The 17,677-nt window shown below is 40.0% G+C and overlaps 1 protein-coding gene across 1 annotated transcript in view; it reads left to right on the top strand.

Moving 5' to 3' along the window:
- Window positions 1–2,972: 2,972 nt before the first annotated feature.
- gdpd5b (glycerophosphodiester phosphodiesterase domain containing 5b) overlaps window positions 2,973–17,677 on the top strand; it is a 43,854-nt gene continuing 29,149 nt past the window's right edge. Inside the window, exon 1 of the mRNA XM_054617498.1 lies at window positions 2,973–3,464. The gene's annotated coding sequence lies outside the window, so the exon portion shown is untranslated. The remainder of the gene's footprint in view (window positions 3,465–17,677) is intronic.

Genomic DNA, 17,677 nt, shown 5'->3' with positions numbered 1-17,677 from the left:
TTAATGCTGACCGAACATGCCCCCTGGTGGAAAAAGTTTAAAAAGTTCCTCCAAAGCTATTAAAGTTTTCTTTGTAGTAATCAGTCTTAATGAAGGTTATATTCAGGTTTGTATTCTTTCTTTTACACTAGAGATGTTTTTAAATTGAACTTCTTTTAATGGACTTTTGTATTATCTTCTACTATGTGCTTGAGAAAAAAAATGCAAAAAGAAAATGCACAGAAACTAATGACCATACACCAACCCCTTGATTGAATGTTATTAACCTTAAATGTCTACAGAAATATAAGAACAAATGGAAACAATTTTAATTCAGGTACTACAGATATATTATTTGCTGTGACATTGCATTGTGGATAAACAACCACTAGATGGGGTGCAAAGAAACTAGATAAAGTATCTGTTGATAGTCAATAAAAGGAGTTCTAGTCAGGATGACTTCCACTTTCTGTTTAGAGCCCACTGACACATGTCTCTGTTTTTATATGTGTAGTGTGATTTTAAATCAAAATACTCTGGGAAAAATGTTGAAAATCAGCATTTGTCTCTGGCTCGTACCTGTTAGATAGTCGTCTTATATTGGACAAAGTGTTTCAGATCAAAGTAATTCATTTCATACTGACTCCCTACAGAAATCTGTAGAGTAATATATTAAGTCAAAGCTGTTCTAGCGCAGTGAGGCCTCTGAATAAAACAGACCTTCAACGTCATAACAAGCTGCTAAATTGACATTTTGTTGATGTCTGCGTTGGTATTCTTATTATTTCGTCTCTGTTCCCCCTCATCGTGCACCAGTCATCACGTTCTGTGCCCTTTCACTCAGTACCAGTCACAAACTCTCCGCCCTGCTCTAACACCACCTGCCGAGGAGACCCCTACCTGCCTATCCTACCCTTCCTGCCTGTGGATTGTGGGTGGCATTTTAAAATGGGTGGAGATCATAACAAAGCTTAGCAGCTGGAGCTGCTGCATAACGCCTTCCTGTGGAGATAGAGGAGCAGGGAGGCCCCGGGGTTTGCCACATCAAACTGGGATATGCCACACAGGAAATCTTCCGGAGAGGAACATTTCCCCTGTTTCCCCACCTGTAGAGATGCTCTAGGAGAGACAATGTCAAGGTGTGTGTGTGTGTGTGTGTGTGTGTGTCGCTCTGAGTGGTTGCAGGGATGCCAGGTGTTATGATCTCAACATCTAGTTATTTGCTTTAAAGTTATGCTAAATGTTAAGAATATTAAGAGGTAGTCAAAGTGCTGTTTTATTTGAATATGGTCTTATGCAGCAGGTCTCAAGACAGATACAGATGCATGCACACAAACTCTTCATTTCCATCAATATGATGCTAATGAACCCGGCGACATCACTGCTCTGCATGTTTCCTTGGTGATAATTCTGAGGCTCCTTTTAACCACAACTCCTCCTCAACTTAATACATCAATAGAAATCTTCATAATGGACAATTTAGATGCAACTGATCTGAAAGTGCTTGAAACACTGCATCTGTATCTGCTGATGAGTCATTTCATAGTCAGAGATCTGCTGACTATCCGTCATTGTCTAGGACCTGATGATACGAGGATAACGGGAATATACTGAATATACAGTTAACTAAACATATCACCTCCTATGGTATATAATACATTTACTTTAATTTTTTGTGAAAAACAGTGGGTCATCAACCACCCCACCTCGGTTCTCACCTTTTGAATAATGATCTACAGGAAAATCAGTCCATCTAATCAAACTACAGTCATTTTAATTAAACTTGTTTTTATGTTATGTATTTTTGGACAGAACAATACTGTCTGAATTTCCAATTTATTGATTACATTGTATCTATACAGTCAGTTTCTTGATATTTTTACATGTTAAATTGAGGTTAAAATGTGGTTGAATGTAGTTTTTAAAATCAGTGTTAATACCAAAACAAACCTATTTTGTGGGGAAAATATATTTTATTTGATTAAACCATTTATTTATTAAACCATTTATTTGAATACCATTTCCCCCCATACAAGAGGCCGACATCTGACATCATCCACCAGCTCTGTGGCTCCATTGGTGGCACTGTATTGTACAGCTAAGAGGCCAAATCAGGATGGATAGTGTGAGTCATGGTGTGTCTTGATTGGTCCAAGAGACACTCCTGACATGACATGCTGTCTCTGATTATGACTTCAGATGGTCGTTCTTGTGAAAGTAATATATAAATCAGTTTTGTTTGATAAGTCATCTGGTATGTGTCAATATAATCAAAGGTGACAAAGTCTAAACCTGAAAAAAAAAAAAAAAACACCCAATCAAACCAACCAAATGGGCTGTGACCCATTTGGTTGGTTTGTTTGTTTACTTAGTTTGTTTTGCCTTGTGGATTAGTGAGACTTAGTAGTTCATGTTATCAGACACAATGGTCTACAATGACGCTAGAAAGTACACTTCATTAAAAAAAAAAGAATGATATCAAAACATGCCATGCAAATGAGTAATCTGGCTTTTCAAAGCAAATAAAATGATGTGATAAGAAACAGGATTGGTTTGATAGGAATAAACATGCTCTGTTGGGCAGGCTGTGCTCATGACCTTTAATCTTTGCCATGTGTCAACAAGCACAACTGCATTTCAACTTCTCATTATCAGCAAAGTGACGCCTATTGGCTATGCTTTCATGATAACAAACACATTGATAAAATAAAAAGCCTTTTTTATTTTTTTTTAAATCCTCATGTTCAGGCTGCAACTGTGTTTCCACGATGTGACGTTCAAGGCACATCGGAATCTTTGCTTACAAACGGATTTCTCAACGAATGATCTCGACAGTGATAGTTTTTGTGGATTCTCTCCCCTCCTCACTGTGTTTGCAATGACTTAAACAACCACAATGACATTTGAGATGTTGATCTAATTCATCTAAATGTGGGGGTAAATCCATTCAATTGTGACGCTCTCTCACTGTACAGGAGGGCTGGAGATAAAAAGACGCACTCTCTCTCACTCTCACTCCTCCCACCATCCAGTGCATTGAATCACTCCACCGGTGCGAGGAGAGGGGGCACGCTGTATCCGCAGCCAGGACCGAGCAGCACACAGGACGGACTAAGTGGAAACACATGAACCGGGACTCCTGTTAGGTGCGGTCCGACCAGGATCCTCCACACACAGCCGGCTTTTTTTTTTATTTTTTAATTATTTTTTTTATTATTCCTCCTTTGTTTTCGGTGTAAATAACTTCGGCTCTGTCAGCATTCAGCCTTTCTTTCTTTCTTTCTCTCTCTTTCTCTGTGTTACTTTGGACACCGGTGCTGTCCCCGTTTGACTCCCGGGTGGAGGAGGCACATCACCGGGGTGGTGGTGTTGGGGGTTAGAAAGTAGAAAGAAAAAGAAAAAAGACTCAACTTTACCGGGTGTCCGTGAAGCTTACTCAAAGAAACATCAAAGAGAAAGTGATAACAGCAGCAGCCCACATACAGGTGAGTTGAATAAGGTTTGTCTGATTGGTTTATCACATTTACTTTCTTTTTAAAAACTTATTTATAAACAGTTTTTTTTTTTTTGCAGTTTGCATTCCTCATTGACACATGTATGTTAAAATGTTGTTTTTTTTAAATTAATTTTTACCATGGTAACAGGACCTAACATTGCTGTGGTTGGATCTTTTGGCATCCTCATATATATATATTTATATATTTATATATATATTTATATATATATATATTTATATATATATTTATATTTTATATATTATATATATATATATATATATTAATTAGAACTGTTGGTTTCTACCCATTTACATGCTTTAATCTCAGTATTTACTCATGTGCACTTAAGGGCATGAGACACGCCCATGAAGTTTGCATTCCTCATTGACACATGTATGTTAAAATGTTTTTTTTTTTAAATTAATTTTTACCATGGTAACAAGACCTAACATTGCTGTGGTTGGATCTTTTGGCATCCTCATATATATATATATATTATATATATCTATTTTATATATTAATATCTATCATGCTTTAATCTCAGTATTTACTCATGTGCACTTAAGGGCATGAGACACGCCCATGATGTCCCACCACAGCCAGGGTTTCCCTTTCAGTGAAGCTATGGATCGATTCTCTCTTCCTGATGCTGGTCCGTCCTCAGTGTCTATCACACATGAATGGATGCATTATGCAAGTAAAAGCTGCAGAGATTTAATATGATGTGCATTATTTCCTCCACGTGCACAGGATGCATTTGAATGTACTCCTACACAGCACTCTTCCCATGTAGTTGCATAATTCATGGGCCCCATTCAAGGTGAGGGATTGGCATTTGCGTGTTTCTGGTATGTTGGTATTCCATAGTGTATTGTGCTGCACATTTATGTTATGCAGCACTTCATAAGAGGGAGTGTAATCTGGAGAGCATCCATTTGGTACATTGTTCTCTGACCGTTAGATACAACCGTTTTAACACTTCCCCATCTGTCACTACGACGCCTGCAGTGAAACCAGCTAGCCTAACACTTGTTTGTTTTTGTAAGGCTTCCAGTTGACAGACTACATTTATGTGCATCCGCTAGGCATGTCAAGTATTGCTTTTAAAGAGATTAAAAAACTGGTTGGTTTCAATAGAGTGATTACTCAGGGCGAGTCATGGCCTTAAAAGTGTCTACGCGAGGCTGTTTCTTTATCTTTTTTTTTACAATGTCTGTAAATGGATTGAAGGGCTTTGGAATAGAGTGTTGAGTGAATACTATGTTTTTGAACTACAATTCAGCTTGTACAGTGCAGAACTGAACATGCTTCTGCAAGTGGGGCTCCTGTCCTGAGGGCAGCCAGCACTATGCAAATGTTGTTCGATCACGACATTGAATCTCATATTGTGTGCCATGTGAGAAAATACGCATCACTTTTGACATTCAGATTGCTCCAGTATCGGCCGTGGGACTTTGACAACATTATACTAAGGTTGACATTTTGAGGTTAGCCTGGAAAAACAGTGATGCATAGTATACATTTTTACTGTTCTTCAAATGTGCATGGATTACAGTGGGAATAGGGTTAAGGCGTAAAACAGAAATAGTACAGCATTGCTGAAAGGACTTGGGCTTCTTCCAAAAGTGCTTGAAATATTACTCAGAAATGTTATTTTAGGAGAATAAATGGAGAATAGAGGGAGATGTGATGGGTCAGAACAGGAAGGAATGCGGTGTGCTGTGTTCACAGCAGTAATCCACTTTCTGGTCACTGATTCTCTTGCACACAGTTTTGTAGAGCTTTTTAAATCATTTCTTCTTCATCTATTCTTTCATGCAAATTTCAAGCATATTGTAAACTAGCTGTGCTGCTGATTAGACTTGTAAAATTGCACTGTATAGACGGTAGCATTGTCCATTTGAGAGCGTATTGATTCTGTGTCCCCGACATTCTGCTTTGCCCTGCTTGTATAACCGCCAATGTGCACTTGTATGTTTTATGTACTGTATCCTTAAATAGCTGCTTCTAACAAGGGGAACATGCCCATCCTACAATAGATGCAATATCCTGTAGGATATTAGCTAGCCTGTATACAAAGATCCATCAAAGCTGTGCAGAATCATCCAGAGGGAGTGCAAGTCAAAAGAATGACTTGTTATTATTGGCTGCCCTGTAGCATTGAGGTCAAGTCCAGCCCTCTCTGTCTCTTTCACTCTCTCACACACACACACACACACACACACAAACACACCACACATGCACTCATCTTCTGTGCCTATCCCCGGTAATGATAATGAACCTCCACCAAAAGCTTCTGAAAGCTTTTGCTATTCATTTGTAGTCCCCACGTGAGAAATGTGGTTTCACTTACCGAGGCAGTAGCAAATGTTTAATGCAGAAGTAATGGGTCACTCAATTGAATATAAAGATTTGAGAAAATGACAATTCAAATCACGACATCAGCGTTGACTCAGACTGCAGCCAATTTATCTTTCTGCAAATACATTTCTTGCCGTCTTTTACCATGGTTAATAAAGCCATAATGGGGCACAAGCAAGCAACGACTGGGGACAAATGGCGCTAATGAGTGGTGAACTTTGCAGGATGAGCTGGACTGACTCTGTGATTGGTTGCGAGGTATACGAGTGTTGAGGGTGTCATGGTGTCATCCTGTCGTTGAGGAAGAGCAATACAGTCCAGATTCACAGAACTGCTGTCCATGTATGTTTTGATAGTTTGCTTATTGGATTAAATCCTTTTTTCGTGGGGTTCTCCTGCTGCCAGGAGTCTTTTTTGCCGGTAGGAGAGCGGGTGGCGGCTCCGGGAGACGGACCTTCAGTTAGCAGTTTTAGCAACTCGCTAAAGACCACCTCCGAATGTTAGCCGAGGGATCAGATCTCAATGCGTTCTCAATGTGTCCTGGATGCATTCACATACTGCATACTGTATAAAATTCATAATTCTACTCATATGTTAGACATTTAACTGATACTGTAATGCAGAATTACTTTCATGCTGATTGCAACGGTCCTTTTTGAACTGATCTTTCACACTGTACTACGGAATTGTGAGTGAAACAAACGAGGGTTTGCTCACATTTACAGGCGGAACCGGTTTGTGGCAGTTCAAGGCTGGCAGCAAAAGTAAAAAATAGAAATAGAATATTTCCATTTTGCTCCGAGATGGTTTGGGCCCTGCTGTTACACTGCAAGTCCCCTTTGTGTCAAACATGTTGTGAAATTTGCAATGCATAGCAGATCCTGCTGCTGTGGACGAGTTCAGCGTTTGACAGTACATGGAGTCTGTGTGAGGACGCTACCTGGGGGACACGGGTTGTCAAATGGGAGCCAGTAATAAATGTAGAAAATGTCAGTTTCTCCACCTAACCTTATTTGTGCAGGTAACATTCCCCAGTCTAATTGCTATTATTTAACCCCCATAGGAACACAGGAGGCCTCGGTTCCCTGTTGTTGCTAGTTTGCAACTTGAGCTCTCTTCAAAGTCCAGCGCTCAGACTAACTGGGAGGTGCACAGTTATTTTGTCAAAGCTGAGGCTCGGCTTTGAAAAGAGGCGAAAATACCTACTTGACTACATAACAACTCTGCTTTTTTTTCTTCTTTTATTCTCGGGAATATTCCCACCATTTGAGACCCAACCCCCCCCCCCAGAGTTTAAACATTGACTTACTGAGGAAATGTAAATGTTGTGAAATGAGTCAACCCTTTTATAGTTTTCCACATCGTCAGTGCCTATTTGTACACCTTTTTTTTTTAATGTGAGAAGTGTTTAAGGTTATTTTATATCCTCTTAACTGGAGACAGAAAGTCGTTTTTCAGGTTATTTCAGAATAATACTGTACTTGTAATGCCAATTATATAGTTTCGTTGCTTTCGTGTAATGATCCCTGTAATAGAATTAAAGAAGCCAAATGTTCTCTGAGAGAGAGAAAGCTTGGTTTCCATCTCAGAAAGCCAAGTTCACCATAGTGGCACCTGCTCGGCTGGCCCTGCCTCCGGGGCCCCGACAGCAGTCATAGTAGAGGACAGATCTCTGTGTGTTGTCAACACACAGATGGTGGCGGAAAGCCCTCATGTAGACATACAGATGGCACCTTGATAAAGCACACTAGTCCACCCACAACAGTCGGACCGAGGAGGCCCCGAGTGAACCGAGCCTATGGAGCTGTCCGTTTGCCACACACTGTACAACAATGGTTCCCACCGTGTCTCTGCATGCCGCGGATGTCTTTGTCAGCTGTTTGCTTTCCAGTCCACAGTATCAGCACTGCAGTATCACCTATGATTAGGGGCCGACCCCAGAATACTTTCTCTCAACCCTAACAGGGAGACGGGCGAGTAGGAGGTCCAGACATTCTGCCCCGGCCATTGATTTATATTTCTTTAAAGCCTCACAGCAGGAAAAAAATTTGGGGTCATACCAAATGAGTTTAGGAAGCATTGCTGCAGGTTGAAACGGTGACTTGTTGAAAAATTGTTTCATAATTTTCTGCCCAGCAGCATTACAATCATATGCACATGAAGCGGCAAGCTACAGCCACTGATTTCACTGATTACTGAAGCTTTCCAGTCCAAAGAATTTAATTTCACCTGAAAATCTGACCACTCTCTGATTACACATCTCTACTGTTGAAAGAAAGCATTTATCAGCTACGGGTTGCTACTGTGATTTTGACTGGTCAGGGGCCCCACACCCCCACTCTCTTTTGACTGGAATTTTTATGGCAAAAGCAGCTGTGAAAGCAGAAACATTTGTTGAATAAAATACTCTAGTTTCAACTATATGGTGTAACTGTAAAACTGGTAAAAAAGCATTTTAAGTAGGCTGGAGAGCTCTGTCAAGTGTTTTTTTTATTTTTTTTATGGACTGTATAACTGTTCCCGTTCCACTCTTTCACACTAAATGCATTGGTAGATTTGTAAAATGGACCATTGAGTTTATCAAGAACAATCAGTAAAATAATCCAAACATATCTGCCTAGATTTTTCACTGTCATTACCCAATTTATGCTCCATTTTTATGAACAGTTTTCCTATATCAACAATAATATGCTCGGCTACAGTACCAGTCAAAACTTTGGACACACCTTCTCATTCAATGGTTTTTCTTAATTTTTTTTAATTTTTTATTGCTACATTGCAGATTGATATTGAAGACATCCAAACTATGAAGGAACACATATGGAATTATGTGGAAAACAAACAAATGCTCAACAAACCAGAATATGTTTTCTATTTTAGATTCTTCAAAGTAGTTGAATGAGAAGGTGTGTCCACACTTTTGACTGGTACTGTAGCTGTTACTGTAAATTGTAGCCGCTAATGTGGCAGGCGAGCTGAGTGCGGAAGCTCCGAGCTCTGCTCTCTTTCACAGTGAGAGCTTTAATAACCAGAGAGAAGGAACATCGAATCCAGATGAAAGTGTGACTATAAAGCTGTTTAGAAAAGAAACTTCTCCATAAAAGGTTTGAATATTGGATCCAGATGTCGCACACCTGGTGGTTTTAACAGCATAACACTCAAGTGGGTTTGACAAAAGAGGGGAAAGAAGGGCCCAACCTTTTTCCCCTGGCTCCGTGATTCACCAGTGTTTTGCAAAACACTGGTGAATCACGGCAAAAAAAAGAAAATGACATGCAACCACTTTAGTCTCCACCGCATCAATTAGTATAGCTGCAAGGTTTTCAGCTGTTTCTGTCTGGCATACTCTGTCCTAGTTTATTTCCACCAGTGTTTTACAAGTTGGCGAGTGTCCGGTCGAGGGATGGCGTGTTTGATGATTAGTATCAGTAATGACAATACCAGCAGTTCTACTAGTTATTCATAGCCTGGCACTCTTCTCTGTGGGGATTTCTACCCCAGACATCCAAATCACAGGTCGGACTAAAGTGGATGAGGAAGATGTGGTATACATGTAAATGAAGCCGACAAAAGTCAGTTAAATCATGTCTTTTAAAGTGATAATTATTCAAACCCACACGCCATCAGCCGACTAAACGGTAGCATGGTGGATCAGAGGTCAGCACTGTCACCTCACAGCAGGAAGGGGCTCGGTTCAAACCCCACAGAGTTGACTTTGTTTTCCTTTACGCCTTTTCACCAAAACATCTGCCTCGGTGGTTCCCTTACAGCATAATCCAAAACAATTTGGGCGAAACCTAAAAGGTGTTGCTCAAACTGTAGTGTGCTAATATTTTCATGGTACATTGGGTGAGGCCTTCAGGGGAGAAGAACAGCATTTCCAGTACCTGAAACATCTAAATCAATAATCACCAACCCCTCCATCCACTAGGCTCAGGGCTTTATTGTTCTCTGTATCTACAGTGCTTTGTCAAGCTCCATCCCTGCAGCATGGAGCCAGCTCACTTCTCTATCAAATCACCTTTTGAGCTGAACAAACACCTTCCTTCAGTCCATGGAGGAGACTTAATACAATAAGGGGAAGCACTCTCGGATGGAAGCAGTATATCCACGTATCACTTGACCCACTCGTACCGCAGGTTTCAAAAGCTGTTCTTTACTAAGCCTAGGTCCTAACTGCTAAGTCGGTCTTTGTTAAGACCAACCGAACCTAAGCCTAGTCTCAACTACGGTCTCAGCGATGTACGTTCACGTTAACAGTCTCCGGCTTTCTTGCTAATGTGTCGCTAATCCTTTTTTTCCATTTGCGGCAACATTATTTTGAAGGCTCAGAGAAAAAGGAAAAAGGGAATCACACTGACATAGAAAAGGAAAATGAATTGCCATATAAACAAGAACTTAGTGGAGCGGCTCTCAGTCATTATGTATTGAAAAGTGAAAGTGTTCTATATTCTGTTCGGAGGCTGCTTTTGCGTGCAGTCTAGCATTCCAGCGTGAGCAGCTGCAATGCATTTACATTGTGAGAAGACGGCCACAGTTTAGCACAGCCACATGTATAGTGTTTATGGCTTTGTTTTGTATTCATCAGCCCTTTTGGATTCATGCCTAGAACTTAACACATTTCCCTGGAAACGGAAAAATAGTTTGGGGGGGTGTATTCCCTGGAATCCTGTTTCCCGCTTTAAAACCCAAGTCCAGACCAGAGGGGATTAAAATTTTTGGCTACGTCCATGATAAGATAAATAATTGTTTGGACTCAGATTTTTGGTTGACGCCTGCTCCTGACTTGGCGTAAGATTTACACCTGGTCTTAGCGAAAAGAAGGCATTAAGCCCAGATGGTGTAACGATTAGGTCGGGCTTAGAACGCCAAATTAAGACTGATTTAGCCCAAGACCAGGCCTGAGCCCTGTTGGTGAAATCCGCCCCCTATTTGGCCCACACTGGAATAAGTGGGTGGTTTTCATTTAATTTGACCCCAGTCATTTATTTCATTCTGTTTAGCTCTAATAGCGAGTGACAGTAATGGCACTTCCTCTTCCTGCTGTCAATGTTCTCGTTTGAAGCCACTGATGGAGCATGATTACATACATTGTCCTCAGATTATCTCTGACCCATATTCTCTCAGATTGATGAGCTGTCAGTTTGATGAGCAAAATGTCTGATTGTGTGGATGCTCTTCTCCCACACTCCTCCAAACAGCTTTTACTTCATTATGTCTTTGAGTTACAGTTGCACTGCTCACTACCTTGTATGGCACAGCCCTGGAGTCTTTTTTTTAAACCCCCAGGTTTAACGACTTTGATATTTGTAAGCTGCTGTGAGGACTCCTCGGCTCAGTTAACCAGAAGAACCCCCCCCCCAATCATTCTCCAACAGAGAGCTGTTGTTTGTGCTCCATCTCGCTGTCTTGTCCCTTCTGTTGTCTGTGGTTATGTTGAAATCGTGATGTTTTCAAAAGCTTTCTTCATGTCATATGTACTCAAGATTGTTGGTATGGATCCGTCTGTTTCAGAGTAAATAATCATTAAATGCAAATCATGACCTGTTCCGTGTTATGAAGGACATTATCACACAAGAGCCCTTGTGTAAGCGTTTTGCAATATCCCTCTATCAGGCCAGAATGTTCTGGCACCAGCGCCTCTCAACAAGTATGTGTTGAATACTTGATTCTTTTTTTTTTCATCTCGATGTCATGAGCTTGAGAGAGAAACTCCTACATTGATGTTATTGAGTATTCATCCTGCAGCTCTTGTATGCTGAGAAATGTAACTACATTCATTGTTATGAATAATATGCTGAATATTATTCCTATAGTCACCAGGCTGACTTCAAAGAAGTCGCTCTAGCAAAGTGGTGTCGCCTCACATTACCTCATGTCTTCTGTTAAAAAAATGCACTTTACACCACGACTACAGTCACCTGTCATGCCAGCTTACCTGCTGCACCTACACAAGAGGAACTAACATAAAAAGACTTCAACAAGAAGTGAAAGCTACGTGGTCGCTCCATTGCGACAGCACTGAAGGCAACCACAGAATTATCAAAGGATGCCAGTAAAACATCTGTCTACAAAGGCACTTTGTAGACAGATGTTTTACTGGCGTCCTTTTTGTTTTTCTTTTGTATGGCACATACAAAAGAAAAACAAAATGATTTCTATTCTGTTGTCAAATCTATTTCCTCTACCGATATGTCATGTGTTGAACAATGAAAAGATAATGTATATAAGCAGCTTCCCAAGTTCCCAGTGGAGCATAAAGTCAGTAATTAACATAACTTGAAGCCAGAAGAAAAGATCCATTACTCTTGGGATTTTGAGAGCAATCTCAACCTTTTGTCATGTCAAGGATCTCCAAAACCGATGCATAGACCACAGATCATGGATGTTTAAGAGGTTGTGCCTTTCCTCTGCTTGTTACTAAGCAGCCTACACATAATACTTAATTAAAGTCTGCTAAGTTACTGACCAAAAATAAAAATAAATATATATGTATATACACAGTACCAGTCAAAAGTTTGGACACACCTTCTCATTCAATGGTTTTTCTTTATTTTTTTCTACATTGTAGATTAATATTGAAGACATCCAAACTATGAAGGAACACATATGGAATTATGTGGTAAACAAACAAATGCTCAACAAACCAGAATATGTTTTATGTTTTAGATTCTTCAAAGTAGTTGAATGAGAAGGTGTGTCCATACTTTTGGCTGGTACTGTATACACATTAATTCATTATTTCAGCTAGCAGAAAGTTGGCATGACCAATTGTGTCGTATGCTTGCACAAAAAAAAATCCCCTTTCATCCAGTAATGAAGACCTTGGGAATATTTTTCCTGTCATCAACTTTCCTAGCATCAGAGCAAACAGCCTGTTAGTCAGGGTGCACTCGATTCTGCATTGTCAGTGCTTGTTTGATTATCTGCTTGCTTAACTTTCTTTTTGCTTACCTGCAGTTGACTAATCAGTTTCCCCTCCCTTCATCTTCCAATATTGTGTGAGAGCAGGCTGTTCATTATAACACCCTCCAATTTGTAGGTGCACCCCTTTGAGGCACTAACAAAGTGGAATCAATGGCCCACGTTGACCCGTGACTGAAAGGTTTTTTTTTATTTTATCACTATCGCAAATCACCTTCGCTCTCATGTGCAAAAGTTATCGCTAACTGGCACAACTGACCAGACGATTTGAAAGTGGTTTTGTGGTGGGACTTAATGTCAGGCTGGAGGCGGTGGCCATTAATTCTTTGCTTTCCCACCACACTGACTCATGGGAGTGATTTATATTATGGTTTGGTTAGGTTTATGTTGATAACTTGTGTTAAGCTGATAATATTTATGGTTGCTTTCAAGGTGAAATGGGAACATGCCAAACATGGCTTTTATTGGGTAATGCAGAGGCTTTGTACTTTGATTTGGCATAAACAAAGCTCCATTTATATTGAACTGGATTAATGTATTACATGCAGCAGCAACTAAAGTATGCTGTGTGCTGTATGCTCCTGTGCTGAGGTCGCAACTTTATCTGGAAGGACTAAATAGTTTTCGCGTGTTTCTGTTACTTTGTCAAGTGTGTTCTTGTCAAGATCTAGAAGTAGGAAACATTTGTCCAATATGTTTTACAAAAAAAAACATTTTTATAGAAATTCTGCTTTGTCTTCAACCTCGTGAGCAAAATGTGCATTTAGAAATGGCCATATGCTGCTGGGTCTGTTGGTGCTTGAACCAAAAAATGCACAATTTTGTCCCCACAAAGTTCTTGGTTTTTTTACGAGTGTTGTTGTTTTCAAGTGAGCACACTCTTCTGACATCGGGATGATAATTATTGTTAGGAAATTTGAGGTTCCTTGGACAATACATTTTACAGGGAGACCATACTCTAAGATTTTGACTGACTCAGTTGATGTTTTATTGTTGAATTCTCTGCTAATCGACTTCATGGTTATTTTGGGGTGTTATTTAAGACTGTCAACAAATGATGGTGGAAACGGTAGAATAAAGTTGGCCTAAATGAAAGCCATGCTGTGAGGGCTTCAAAAGTCATTTAGCGGGAATAAGCTAATTGACATGGTGGACAAAAGCCTATTACTTCAGTTTTATTGTGCTCGCTTCATGATTGACATTGAAATGTGTGGTAACTATGTAATTTTTTTTTTTATAAATGAGCAGAAAACCTATTTTTTAAATCAAGTGTTGTGACTCTCCCGCTGGGATTTAATGCATGTTCTGCAGACGGACTTAGCTTTACCAGAGTTTATATCTCTTTTCCTTGATCCATAGCTCTGCTTTATGAATAATAATGTATCATTTAACAGAATTAGTTAGTGAGCGTAGTTCCCTTTTGCTTTGCTTGAGCAGTTGAAGTAGTTATATGTTGCACAGTGTGCACACTCACACTCACACACATAAATGTAGTCTACGCCTGGCGAGTTAAATTAACATCTCCAGATTTTTGATTTCCCGGGAAACTCACCTGGCTTTGTCACATGGAAAGATATATTAAAGAAAGCTGTAAGAAGCTTCTGCGTTGGTGTTTTGTCTTTCTTTATTATCTGTGCTGCTCAGCTCTGTTTACAACGCTCTTATTTATCTGTAGTCTGTCAGGTTTGATCAAGTGAAAACATGCCTTTGTTTTTAGATTATTTGATCAGAGACTTCCTGAAGTGATAACTACAGTGTCAGAAACAAAACAAAATGACCTTGTCACATGATTTATACTTAAACTTTAAGCCGTTGCCGACTGAGATAACACAATAATGACTGAACCAATGGTCAATTTCTAAAAGCCTGTGTGTTTACTGTTCTAAACACTGGTTTTTAGCTCAAACAGAGGAAGAGGTCGGTACCATGAACAAACGGGGCCAAGAGTATAACTTGGAAGGCAACGGATCTTTCATGACGTCATTTCTAAACAATGCCAAGACTGTATATTTTCTACAGCAGGACAACTCCACTGTCGGTGCTGAGCCAGCAGTAACGGCTCTGATGTAATGACTCCCTCATTGCTTGTTATAATGGGCTTCATCACCCATGTGTCACTAATTAACTCCCTCACAGGCATCTTCTGCATCCGCACGGTTTAGCAAAGTCTCCACGGTGCTTTCGTTACTTGATATCCATTGCAGATTCTCGATAAGCAATTCAGATGAATTGAACATGAAAGGGATCAGGAGGAGGTGGAGGCCCATTTGCAGAAGACTTAAGATATTCGTGTGTTGTGTTCATGAATATAATTATGTAAAAATGTACTTTTGTGTCCGTTAGTGTCACCAAAGCATTCAAATTTTAACTTTGTCTTGTGCCTGGAAAAAATCTCAAATGTGTGTGACTGTGTCATGCAAAAGTGTACATTTGTCGTGGATGTTTACCTCTTTGTTGGCATGCTCTAAGATTCACTGAAGGACAAGATTATGCGCTAAATGTGTGAGTTTTGGACCCACATTGCAATCATTCAGCTCCAGAACATTTAGGATTATGTCAAAGTCATTTTAATTTGCCATTTTTGGGGGAAAATACTAAAAAGGGTGAATTGAAACTGCAGCAGCTACTAGCTTTTAGTTTTCTCACATACAGAGCTCAATAAAAATATTAGAAACAGCTGACAATAAACATTATATTTGTGATACTTAGAATGTCATTTGTCCCTTATTTGCCACAGTTGTTGGTTCAACTCTGTGATATGGGAAGGAAAACCCACTACACTATACAGTAATATAAATGTACACACCAGTTGAATACAGTTGGAAAAAGAAAAATCATCTTAATACCCCTCTGAAGGATGAGTAAATTATCATTTCAAGCTTAATAGCGTTAGTAAAAAAATCAGTCCAATTTCTCTACATAACAGTGGTGTTTTGAGTGACTTTGTGCTGGTTATGAAAGCATAGTTTGTCTATTTTTGGTGATTTTGTATTGTATTTATTTTTTTAAGGGGCTTTTCTTTCATATCAGTGGATTAGCTTTTGATCCCATAGTTATCTGCTGCGTGGCCTCTACCTTAGTTCCCTGTTCAGGAGGACACACTGTTTTCTGCTGGGAAACTGCTGAAGCATTTCCTCACTCGCAGACTGTTTTCCCTCGTTCTGCCTTTGATTGGAGGAAATGAGGCAGCAGAAAAGGGGGATGACAACCGCCCTTCGGAGGGGGGTTCATACAACCCCCAAATCTTCTCTTCTCGTTCAGACAACTTGTGACAGACGCACACATGTTAGAAAAGCTGCTTCACTTGTTGACTTCACCTGTTAAAGCTATTTCACTCACGATTTGGCAACGTAGCTTACAGGATCAAATGGTGTTTAATTCAACGGGGTTCTTTAATTATTTTGTACCCAATCGTCTCCGCTTTTGTGGCTCTGTTTTTGAGTCTGTGAGTCACTGTGACAGTGTGCAGTCATATTGTGGTCACACATGTGCTGCACCTACTGTGGTGTGTGGTGACACATCCATGTTGGCAAAATAAGACTGCAATGATACGAGTACAAGAGGAGGCTCTTGAAAGAATATCATTTCTCTCCGAGATTTAACTCCAGGACATAACTGCTCGGGCTGTATTTGACTCAGCTTTTTGCCAATTCATTGCAGTTTATTCATGATGTAATTGTCTCCACTAACTGGTTCATTAAGCTGATGAGTTTCTGGTGAGACATCATGCTGATAAAGGGATTAATTGCAGCACTTTTCATTCCGTCTTTGTACATGTCGGATAAGGGTTTGGGGCATATTAACTGCGCAGTGAAAAAAATGGATGAGCCTTCAATCTCGAGGTGACAAATCTGTGGCCTCAGTGCCGCGCCGCCTCATTATGATAATATTCCACATCAAATAGTTGGGATTAAAGGGGCCGTTTGATGTTCGGATCAGTTGAAGTAGCAGCGGTGTGTTTTTGACTTTGAGGGTACAAGTGGCTGCGTCATTACCGTGAATGGAAGCTTTAGGAGGTAAACATGTTGCAACGTAAACCACATTAGCCACTTGGCTTTAACAACATGGAGGCATTGCTATGGATACAGGTTTGAACATTATAATTTGTCAACAAGTGACAACATGGCGTGCAGAAAGTGGTTGTTATTTGGCCTGGATGAACACACCAATGGAGCATTACTGTGTCAGCTTTTCTTTCTTAAAGGCTTGGTCTGCATGCCCAGACTCATCCATATGTGTTTATTATGTTAAGAGCTGGTGATCATACACACCCATTATGACTGATGGTTCAAGCATGCCAATATTAATATTGTTATATAATACAATTTAATCCAACTAACTGTCATTTGGTATTTGTGTGTGCAGGACAACATTTAAATAAAAAATGCAAATAGTATTGCCACCGGCTATAACGAATGAATGAAAAATGCAAAACATTTCTGATGTTTCAATTTGGGATCAGGACCACGAGCCAAAAAACAAAACTTGGGCATCAGAAGCCTTTTGGTTTCTGTTTGTTGTGTGAGTAGTATTGCCCAATCATGTTTGACAAGTCTTTGGTCGAATGCAAGTAAACAGTCGGTGTGCGGAGAGCAAAAGAGGCGGAACACATTGACCGAAATGCAGGATTCCAGACTCTTCCAAAGCTGTGATCTACATCCATCCGACGGACATGATTTATTCAGAAGTAGCATCAGACGAGCATACTTGCTATCCAATAAGTTATTTAGTTCCTGATCAGATCAAGGTCTAAATCCCTGCTTAACTGCATGACAGTTTTATGAGGTCAGGATACAGTAGTACAGACTCCAACTAAGATACGGTGATTATTGATAACACATAGGCTCATAATGTGCTTGACCAAGGGTCTGAAGAAAAGTGATTCTCTGCATCCGTCCGGTCCATGCAGAGAGAGT

The sequence above is a fragment of the Anoplopoma fimbria genome, chromosome 1 (genome assembly GCF_027596085.1).
Source record: "Anoplopoma fimbria isolate UVic2021 breed Golden Eagle Sablefish chromosome 1, Afim_UVic_2022, whole genome shotgun sequence".
Taxonomy (NCBI): Eukaryota; Metazoa; Chordata; class Actinopteri; order Perciformes; family Anoplopomatidae; genus Anoplopoma; species Anoplopoma fimbria.
Note: the sequence above shows the minus strand (reverse complement) of the source record. Positions and strands in the feature narration are given on the sequence as shown.